The sequence below is a fragment of the Chiloscyllium plagiosum genome, unplaced genomic scaffold (genome assembly GCF_037043375.1).
Source record: "Chiloscyllium plagiosum isolate Xiang-an unplaced genomic scaffold, Cpla_swu_hap1 HiC_scaffold_27, whole genome shotgun sequence".
NCBI classification, from domain to species: Eukaryota; Metazoa; Chordata; class Chondrichthyes; order Orectolobiformes; family Hemiscylliidae; genus Chiloscyllium; species Chiloscyllium plagiosum.
In genome coordinates this window covers 3,085,149-3,096,746 of record NW_028270165.1, presented here as the reverse complement: position 1 = coordinate 3,096,746, position 11,598 = coordinate 3,085,149, and positions in this window count along the sequence as shown.

Genomic DNA, 11,598 nt, shown 5'->3' with positions numbered 1-11,598 from the left:
GAGAAGAAACTTCTTCACCCAGAGGGTTGTTAATCAATGGAATTCCTTGCCCAGGGAAGTATTTGACATTACTTCAGCAATCACTAGAAGCAGTAGATACGTTTTTGAAAAATAAAATAATTAAGGGATATGGTGAAAACGCAGGTAAGTGCAGCATAGTCCACGAAAAGATTAGTCATAATCTTATTGAGTGGTGGAGCAGACTCGAAGGGCCGGATGGCTGACTCTTGCTCCTAGTTCTTATGCTCTTATGTTGAAATCACAAGCTTTTGGAGTGTAGTCACTTCAGCAGATGAAGTCATGAAAAAACAAGTGCAGGAAAGAGAATTTAGATAAATGAAAGACAGAGCATCTCAACGGTCAATTACTTACTCCCATTCCTATTTCTGATTATCTTACTACACAGCAAGTTGTGTTTTCCAAACATTAATTTTATTTCCATTGTTTAAAATCAAATATTTAAGATTAACAGTTTGTTTTTCGTCACTTGGACACACTGTGAATATCATAAACCCTCTCATGAGATATCATAGGAACAATTCATAAACTAGATTTGTCACTGAGTCACTCAAGGAGATATAGAAAGAAGAAAAAATCCCAACATGTGCAGGATGCTAACGAAAAGTTAGCAACCTGAAATGGTAACAGGAGCAAGTGAACAGCCCCAATCAGGAAACTCATATTAGATTAGATTACTTACAGTGTGGAAACAGGCCCTTCGGCCCAACAAGTCCACACCGCCCCGCCGAAGCGCAACCCACCCATACCCCTAACCTAACATTGCGGGCAATTTAGTATGGCCAATTCACCTGACCTGCACATCTTTGGACTGTGGGAGGAAACCGGAGCACGCGGGGAGAACGTGCAAACTCCACACAGTCAGTCGCCTGAGGCGGGAATTGAACCCGGATCTCTGGCGCTGTGACGCAGCAGTGCTAACCACTGTGCCACCATGCCGCCCACTACAGTACCTTGTACTATTCTTCACTGAACACTGCAATTGCTTTCCTTTTCAGTTTAATGATCCATAATTGAATCTGACTCCAACACACTCTCTGGCAGACAGTTCCAGAGGTCAAAGTAATTTCAATCATTAACGAAGTAAGTTTTGGATCCATCCCAAAGACAATTCCGATGGACTTTTGCTTCCAAACATTTACAGTAAGTTCTTGGTATGGACACATTTCCAACTTAGTAGGTTTATTCCAGTTTTATAACATATTGGGGTGGCACACTGCTTAGCATTGCTACCTCACAGCATAAGGAACCCAGGTTCAATTCCAGCCTCAGGTAACTGTCGTGTGGAGTTTGCACGTTTTCCCTGTCTGCACAGGTTTCCTTCCAATGTCTAAAGAGGTGCTTCGGTACATCTGTGTGGACCTCCTCCGATTAACTGAGGGCAATGGGGCACTGTGAGGATCAACAGATCAGACAGTCAGTCAGCAACTTCTCTCCGGGAGACTTGTCTCAAGAAAGGCAGCAGTTTCTTATCTCATCCATTCTCCTACCCTCCACAAACTCCACACAGACAGTCGCCCCAAGGGTGGAAATGATCCTTGGTTCCTGGTGCCATGAGGCAGCAGTGCTAATCACTGAGCCACCATGCCACCCCTGAGCCACCGTGGGGTTGCAGTCCAAAGGAAAACAAATACAGTGCACCAACTCTCCCACTGCATCCACTGTCAGGAGAATCAGTCCTGGGGGGACTCATGGCAATGTCAGCGTTGGAATCTAATTGTTGTGAGCGCTGGTGCCCCCTCTGGTGCTTCCGCAAGTTGCGGGAAAATGTAAACCTCTTCCCGCACTCAGGGCAGCTGAAGGGCCTCTCCCCGGTGTGGACTCGCTGGTGCTTCAGCAGGGCAGAGGAATCACTGAAGGCCTTCCTGCACTCGGGGCAGCTGAATGGCCTCTCCCCCGTGTGGACCCGCCGGTGGGTCAGCAGTGTGGAGGAGCGGGTAAAGCCCTTCCCGCACTCGGGGCAGGAGAATGGCCTTTCCCCAGTGTGACTTCGCCGATGAATCTCCAGGACAGATGGGGCATGGAAGCCTCTCTCGCAGTCGCAACACTTCCATGGTTTCTCCACGGTGTGGGATTCCTCTGGTTTCACCATGGCCGCAGCTACAGCCCCTGCCCACAGTAAATTCCTCTTTCCTGGCTGTATAACTGTTTCAGGCTTTACACACAGTGCGCTGTAACAGTAGAGACACTCATCCAGTCCCACTAATGCTGAAAATGGTCTGAAACAGGAACCAAAATGTTTTGCTCCTTCTCACAGAATCATAGTTCAAAATTGTTGAGGTCCCGATGGATTGAGTGACTGTCAGACATTGATGTGAAAGTGGGGACTGTAGACGCTGGAGAGGAGTTGAAAAGTGCGGTGCTGGAACAGCACAGCAGGTCAGGCAGCATCCAAACAGCAGGAGAATCAACGATTCAGGAATAGGCCCTTCATCAGTTGATTTTTAAACTTCAGTCTTCAGATCTTCAAATACTCTGGAAAAAGAGATTACAAAACAGAGGGGCAGCCGGGAAGGAGAACTGTGAGTATAAATACTCACCCTTTAATCACCAACGGTCATTTGAGTGGGAGCAGCGGAAGTGAGGTTGGAGCGCATAGCTGGACGGGAAGGTAAGTGATTAGTATTTGAGTGGGTGTGTTCTAGACCCCAGGTCCTACTTCCGTAGGGCCTCCCTCCACCCTCCTCCTCTAACCTAACTTTAAAGTCCACAGGTAAGTGACTCAGTGTTATTGACTCAGTGTTCTTGTTTTTGGAGAATGTGTACAGTCATGGCAGCGCAGGCGGTGGAATGTTCCTCCTGCAGGATGTTTGAGGTAGGGGTGACCACCGATACTCCTGCCGACTTCGTCTGCAGGAAATGCAGTCAGATCCTGATCCTCACCGAACGAGTTAGGGAACTGGAACTGGAGTTGGATGAACTGAGGATTATTCGAGAGGCTGAGAGGGTGATTGATAGAAGCTACAGGGACATAGTTACGCCGGAGAACAGAGGTAGCTGGGGAACAGTTAGAGGTGGGAAGGGGAAGAAGCAGGCAGTGCAGGGTTCCCCTGTGGTCGTTCCCCTAAAAAATAAGTATACAGCTTTGGAAACTGTTGGGAGGGACAGCGTTGCAGGTGTAAGCTGCAGTGAAGGGGTCTGTGGCTCTGAGACTCAGAAGGGAAAGGGGGAGAGGAGGAGAGCGCTGGTTATAGGGGACTCTCTAGTTAGAGGGACGGACAGGCGGTTCTGTGGAAATGGGCGAGACTCACGGATGGTTTGTTGCCTCCCGGGTGCTAGGGTCCGAGACGTCTCAGAACGTGTCTTCAGAATCCTTAAGGGTGTGCAGCCAGAAGTCGTGGTACACATTGGCACCAACGACATAGGTAGGAAGAGGGGTGGGGAGGTCATTCAAGAGCTCAAGGAGTTAGGCTGGAAGCTAAAAGCTAGGACAGACAGAGTCGTCATCTCTGGGTTGTTGCCGGTGCCACGTGACAGTGAGGCAAAGAATAGGGAGAGAGTGCAGTTGAACACGTGGCTGCAAGGCTGGTGTAGGAGGGAGGGCTTCAGATATTTGGACAATTGGACTGCATTCTGGGGAAGGTGGGACCTGTACAAACAGGACGGGTTGCACCTGAACCAGAAGGGCACCAATATCCTGGGGGGTAGGTTTGCTAGCACTCTTCGGGGGGGTTTAAACTAATTTGGCAGGGGGATGGGATCCGGACTTGTAGTCCAGCAAGTAAGCTAGCTGTGTGTCAGGATGCCCAAGACTGTAGGGAGGCTGTGGAGAAGGTAGCACTGACAGGGACTACTTGCGGACACAGAGACGGGCTCAAGTGCGTATACTTCAACGCAAGGAGTATCAGAAATAAGGTGGGTGAACTTAAGGCGTGGATCGGTACCTGGGACTACGATGTTGTGGCCATCACGGAAACGTGGATAGATGAGGGACAGGAATGGCTGTTGGAGGTTCCTGGTTACAGGTGTTTCAGTAAGATTAGGGAAGGTGGGAAAAAAGGAGGGGGGTGGCATTGCTAATTAGAAATGGTATAACGGCTGCAGAAAGGAAGTTTGAGGGGGATCTGCCTCTGGAGGTAGTATGGGCTGAAGTCAGAAAGAGGAAAGGTGCAGTCACCTTGTTGGGTGTTTACTATAGGCCCCCCAATAGCAGCAGAGATGTGGAGAAACAGATTGGGAAACAGATTTTGGAAAGGTGCAGAAGCCACAGGGTCGTAGTCTTGGGCGACTTCAACTTCCCAAATATTGATTGGAAGCTCTTTAGATCAAGTAGATTGGATGGGACGGTGTTTGTGCAGTGTGTCCAGGAAGCTTTTCTAACGCAGTATGTAGATTGTCCAACCAGAGGGGAGGCCATATTGGATTTGGGACTCGGTAATGAACCGGGACAAGTGGTGGGCTTGTTAGTGGGTGAACATTTTGGTGATGGTGACCACAATTCTGTGACTTTCACCTTGGTTATGGAGAGAGATAGGTGCGCACAACAAGGTAGATTTTATAATTGGGGGAAGGGAAATTACGATGCTGTAAGGCAGGATTTGAGGAGCATACGTTGGGAGCATAGGCTGTTAGGGAAGGATGTGGTGGAAATGTGGAACTTTTTCAAAGAGCAGATACGACGTGTCCATGATATGTATGTACCTATCAGGCAGGAAAGAAATGGTCGTGTGAGGGAGCCTTGGTTGACGAGAGAGGTTGAATGTCTGGTAAAGAGGAAGAAGGAGGCTTACATAAGGTTGAGGAAACAGGATTCAGACAGAGCAGTGGAGGGATACAGGATAGCCAGAAGGGACCTGAAGAAAGGGATTAGGAGAGCTAAGAGAGGGCATGAAAAATCGTTGGCGGATAGGATCAAGGATAACCCCAAGGCATTTTATGCGTATGTGAGAAACCTGAGAATGACGAGAACGAGGGTAGGTCCGATCAAGGACAGTAGTGGGAGACTGTGTATTGAGACGGGAGAGATAGGAGAGGTCTTGAACAAGTACTTCTCTTCAGTATTTACGAACGAGAGGGACAGTATTGTAGAAGAGGAGAGTGTGAAATGGACTGGTAAGCTAGAAGAGATACCTGTTAGGAAGGAAGATGTGTTGGACATTTTGAACAACTTGAGGATAGACAAGTCCCCCGGGCCTGACGGGATATATCCTAGGATTATGTGGGAAGCAAGAGAGGAAATTGCAGTACCGTTGGCAATGATATTCTCGTCTTCACTGGCAACGGGGGTGGTACCAGGGGACTGGAGAGTAGCGAATGTTCTGCCCCTGTTCAAAAAAGGGAATAGGGATAACCCCGGGAATTACAGGCCTGTTAGTCTTACTTCTGTGGTAGGCAAAGTAATGGAAAGGGTACTGAGGGATAGGATTTATGAGTATCTGGAAAGACACTGCTTGATTAGGGACAGCCAGCACGGATTTGTGAAAGGTAGGTCTTGCCTTACAAGTCTGATTGAATTCTTCGAGGAGGTGACCAAGCATGTGGATGAGGGTAGAGCAGTGGATGTAGTGTACATGGATTTTAGTAAGGCATTTGATAAGTTTCCCCATGGTAGGCTTATGCGGAAAGTCAGGAGGCATGGGATAGAGGGAAATTTGGCAAATTGGATAGAAAACTGGCTAACCGGTCGAAGGCAGAGAGTGGTGTAGATGGTAAATATTCAGCCTGGAGCCCAGTTACAAGTGGAGTTCCGCAGGGATCAGTTCTGGGTCCTCTGCTGTTTGTAATTTTTATTAATGACTTAGATGAGGGAGTCGAAGGGTGGGTCAGTAAGTTTGCAGATGATACGAAGATAGGTGGAGTTGTGGACAGTGAGGAGGGCTGTTGTCGGCTGCAGAGGGACTTAGATATGATGCAGAGCTGGGCTGAGGAGTGGCAGATGGAGTTCAACCCTGCCAAGTGTGAGGTTGTCCATTTTGGAAGAACAAAAAGAATGCGGAATACAGGGTTAATGGTAGGGTTCTTAGTCAGGTGGAGGAACAGAGGGATCTTGGGGTCTATGTACATAGATCTTTGAAGGTTGCCACTCAGGTGGATAGAGTTTGTAAGAAGGCCTATGGAGTATTATCGTTCATTAGCAGAGGGATTGAATTCAAGAGTCGTGAAGTGATGTTGCAGCTGTACAGGACTTTGGTTAGGCCACAGTTGGAGTACTGTGTGCAGTTCTGGTCGCCTCACTTTAGGAAAGATGTGGAAGCTTTGGAGAGGGTGCAGAGAAGATTTACCAGGATGTTGCCTGGAATGGAGAGGAAGTCGTACGAGGATAGGTTGAGAGTTATCGGCCTTTTCTCATTGGAACGGCGAAGGATGAGGGGTGACTTGATAGAGGTTTATAAGATGATCAGAGGAATAGATAGAGTAGACAGTCAGAAACTTTTTCCCCGGGTACAACAGAGTGTTACAAGGGGACATAAATTTAAGGTGAAGGGTGGAAGGTATAGGGGAGATGTCAGGGGTGGGTTCTTTACCCAGAGAGTGGTGGGGGCATGGAATGCGCTGCCCGTGGGAGTGGTAGAGTCGGAATCATTGGCGACCTTTCAGCGGCATTTGGATAGGTACATGGATGGGTACTTAATCTAGGTTAGAAGTTCGGCACAACATCGTGGGCCGAAGGGCCTGTTCTGTTCTGTGCTGTATTGTTCTATGTTCTATGTTCTATGTTCTATATTGAGGGGAGATGTGGCATTCAAGTCGAATGGGAAGCTAGGTAAAGGTAGCGGGTTGACGCTGCTAATCAAAGCACTCATCACAGGGTAGTCTGGTGTCAGCTCGGATTTCAGGTCCTGGTTTCTTTGTCCTCTATTGATCTCCCTGTTCCCACACAGTTGTTGTCCGTTCTCAGCTCTGCTTCATTTCTGCTGAAGCTTTAACCTCCTTTGACACCTTCCGGAACAATAAAAGTCAATCAAAGTCCAACCCACAATCTCCCAGCCTGTCAACCATCCAGACACACAGTATCATACCAGAAAAAAAAACAAAAAAGGCGAAAAGTTAGAATTAAACAGGTGCTTGTGTCTGTTCATTGGCAAGTAAACTAGAAATAAGGGTCTGCCAGGATTCTTATAGTGCCCTGATTGAAGAATTCTCTCTCCCTTACATCTAAGTATTAGTACCCAGCTATGATTTATAACAATCTTTACATCAACAGAAATAAAGCATCTGTTATGCAATAGACATAGAGATATACAGTATGGAACTAGACTTTTACTCTCTCTCGTGTGTGCGCGCACGTACACACACACACCGAGGTCTATGGGGTGAATTTGTATTTGCAGATACCATCTATTTTGCTCAAAAAATGCACAATCTGCAGGCAGATAATACATGGAATATTTTATAAATTCCACTTTGGAAATAGAACCAGTCTGACTCAAAAAATGGGATACAGACAGACTCTGGCCTCACACCTTTAATGCATTGTCTGAGCTGAGTTGTCATCTTTTCTTATAAAACCTTAAGTTATCTCGAGTAGGTGTCTTATAAGAAGTTCTGGGGTTTACATATTAATGACACCAGCAACTCATTCTAAAGATGAAAGACTTTACAATCCAGGTTTCTTCAATGTATCATTTCAGTGGCATGACTCTGTAATGTTTTGCTGTAAACTCAGTGTCTTATGATCTTATACTCCACAACCACCTGATGAAGGAGCAGTGCTCCGAAAGCTAGTGCTTCCAAATAAACCTGTTGGACTGGCGTCATGTGATTTTTAGCTTTGCCCAGATTAGGGTGGATTGACCCTGCTAAATTACCCATGGTGCTCAGGGTTTTGCAGGTGTGGGAGAATTGTTAGAAGTGATTTGATTCCACCTTCTCATGACTGTCTGTGTGAACTTTGGTATGTTCTCCCCCTTCTGTCTGCGCGGGTTACCTCTGGGTGCTCCGGTTTCCTTCCACAGTCCAAGGATCTGCAGTTTCGGATGGATCGGCTGTGCTAAAGTGTCCAGGGATGTGCAGGTTAGAGTGGGTTAGCCATGGGGAACTGCAGGGCTGTAGAGTAAGTTGATGAGTCTGGGTGGGATGCTGTGTGGAAGGTCGGTGTGAATTTGATAGGTGAAATGGCCTGCAGGGATTATATAATTCTTCTCCTTTAGCCATGTGTGGATTGAGAAATGACCTGCTGTGGGAGGAATAGGACACTGCCCCAGTCCTGGGGAAGGTGGGGATTGTGCTGTCTCTCTCCCCACCCACCTCCCCCATCCATTCTCTCTCACCCCGCAACTCTCTGCCCCCCATTTTCTCTCTCTCCCCCTCATTCTCTTCCTCCACCCTTTGACCCCCGAGTCTTTCCTTTCAGCCCCCACCACCCTCTGTTCCCCCCAGTCTCGCAATGGCCCCCACACTCTGTCACCCTGTCCATTCTGTATCTCTTCCAACTCCCACTGAACTTTCTCATGCCTCAAGCTCTCTTTGATCGCTGTATCAAGCTCTTAGAAGAGAGAGAAAGAGAATGGTTGGTGATGAAACTGCCTGGGAGATGGGGGTGCATGAGAAATGGCTGATCTTTCAAATTGAGAATAGCTAAAATAATATATTCAGAAACAGCATTAAAGTTTGAATGCATGTTCAATTTTATATGAAGACAAAGCTGCAGCCATCTTTCTCAAACTTGCTTTGAACTATGTGCAGTTGAGGACAGGCTGTTCGGGGTGAATGAGGCTTTTGCTCGAAATGTCAATTTTCCCGAAATGTCAATTTTCCTGCTTCTCGGATGTTGACTGACCTGCTGTGCTTTTCCAGCACCACATTCTTGACTCTAATCTCCAGCATCTGCAGTACTCACTTTCTCCTGTTCGGGGTGAATGGCCGAACCCTAGTCTTGAAAAATTGGTTCTGTTAGAAGGTGTAGAGGTGTATTCTACCTTCAAGAGAGTTGAAAAGCGAGCAGAACCACCTGACGTAGCACCAAGCGTTCTGAACAAGGTAACAGTTTAACATTTGGTCGAACAGCTCAGTAGCTGGGTTGCCTGGAGACAAAAACATACTCAATTTTGGCTAATCGATTTAAAATCTTGCCCCAAAATACTGAATTCCAATCAAGTTTGAATTTAGTATTTTGAGAATATTGGTTAGCACTGCTGCCTCACACCACCAGGGCCGATTCCAGCCTTGGGTGACTGATTGTGTGGAGTTTGCACATTCTCCCCGTGTCTGCGTGGGTGTGCTCTGGGTGCTCCAGTTTCCTCCCACAGTCCAAAGATATGCAGGTCAAGTGAAGTGACTATGCTATATTGCCCGTCGTGTTAGGTGCATTCGTCAGAGGGAAATGGGTCTGGGTGGGTTACTCTTTGGAGTGTCAGTGTGGACTGGTTGGGCCGAAGGGCCTGGTTCCGCACTGTAGGGAATTTAATCCAATCTAATATTAACACCAATGAAACGATTTGATGCTTTGGAGTACAAAATCAAAACAAAAAGTTGAACAGTTACAGGAGAACTGCCAAAAGACCAATAAATGTAGGCTGCTAGTGAGAACTCCTGAGAGGTACCTGTCCAGAGAAGGAGTCTGCACAGAGAAAAAACATCGACACTGACCTGGAGAGCAAATTAGATTAGATTAGATTAGATTACTTACAGTGTGGAAACAGGCCCTTCGGCCCAACAAGTCCACACCGACCGGCCGAAGCACAACCCACCCATACCCCTTTAACCTAACACTACGGGCAATTTAGCATGGCCAATTCACCTGACCCGCATATCTTTGGAATGTGGGAGGAAACCGGAGCACCCGGAGGAAACCCACGCAGACACGGGGAGACTGTGCAAACTCCACACAGTCAGTCGCCTGAGTCGGGAATTGAACCCAGGTCTCTGGCGCTGTGAGGCAGCAGTGCTAACCACTGTGCCACCGTGCCGCCCAAATCTACAGAGGAAGGTACAAAGAGAAGATTTAACAGCTGGCTGGGTTTAAAGTTTGAATCTTTCGGTAAATCTTAATCAGGGGTTTTTATTGGGCTGGTATCATACAGGGGAAGGTAGAAGATTGGTTAGAGACAGGAGTTGTAAATAGTTGTTAATTAATTATTCTCCGTTAGATTTTAATAAATAAAGTTGTTGATTTTTACTTTAAATACTGACCTTTGGGAATAGTTTCTTGGTTCTTGAATTTTCACAGATTACCACATGGGTTAAACCTTCTCTATGTTGCTGGTTTAAATTAGGTAGGGGAGGTTGCACCCAGTGTTGTAAAATTTGGGGGCTTTCGTCCGAGATTTGAACTGGTTTAGACAGATTTGAATAGATTTGGCGGTACGAAAAATCCCAGCAGATTTAAACACTTGCAAGTTAGTGTCCTAGATCATTAAATAAAACTTTAAATAGTGACTTTTAGAAACAGTCCCTTACCTCTTGAATTTTCACATTACCACATGGGGTAAATCTTTTTTGGGTTTAAATTAGTTGGGGGGGGGGGGGAGGTGCAGTCCGTGTCATAACAATTCTGACTATATAGAAACAGTAGTGGAGCGTGGAAACAAACTGTTTGTTCTGTGCCAGTCGGATATCCTAAATTAATCTAGGCCCATTTGCTAGCTCTTGGCCCATATCCCTCCAAACCTTCCTGTTCATAAACCCATCCAGATGCCTTTTGATTATTGTAATTGTACCAGCCTCCACTACTTCCTCTGGGAGCTCATTCAATCCACGCACCACCCGCTGCGTAAAATAGATGCCCTTTAGGTCCCTTTTAGTCCTTTCCCCTCTCACCCTCATATAAATCAATTGCTGCTTTTTCTGGACAGGCTCAGTGGCTGGCATTGCTGCCTTATAGCGCTAGGGACACGGGTTTGATCCCAGTCTCGGGCAACTGTCTGAGTGGAGTTTGCACCTTCTCCCCATGTCTGCGTGGGGTTCCTTTGGTGCTCCGGTTTCTTCCCACAATCCAAAGATGTGCAGGTTTGGAGAGGGCACTTGTGGGGAATTAACTTTCACACTTTTTTTCTACTCCTTAGGTCCCTTTTAAATCTTTCCCCTCCCACCTTTAACCTATACCCTCCAGTTTGGGAATCCCCTACCCTGAGGAAAAGATGAGTAGTCAAATAAAATGCAAAAGGAATAAAATGGGGGCGGGGGGGAGCAGAAAGGAGATGCATTGTTTAAATGGTGATATATTGGGATGTGGAGAAAGTGAGGACCGCAAATGTTGGAGATCAGAGTCAAAACGTGTGGTGCTCGAAAAGCACAGCAGATGAAGCAGCATCCGAGGAGCAGGAGAGTCAGCGTTACAGGCACGAGCCCTTCATCAGGAATGTGTATAAAGGGGCCTCAGCGTCCTTCCATACCAGTTAATGCCAGTTGTGAGGTAGGTGCAGCAAGCAATGAGCAAAGCAGGTGTTATCTTAGCAAGAGGAATTGAGTTCAGAATTGGGGATGTCTTCCTGCAGTTATGGGATCATTGAATATATTCAAGGCTGAGTTCATCTGATTTTGGAACAACAACGAAGTGGATGTTTATGGGGGAAGGCAAGGAAATGGTTTTCAGACCATTGCAGAACAATTACCGAGTCAAACAGCACAGAAACAGTCCCTTCAGTCCAACTACTCCATGCTATGTTCTCAAACTAATCTAATCCCATCTGCCAGTGTTTG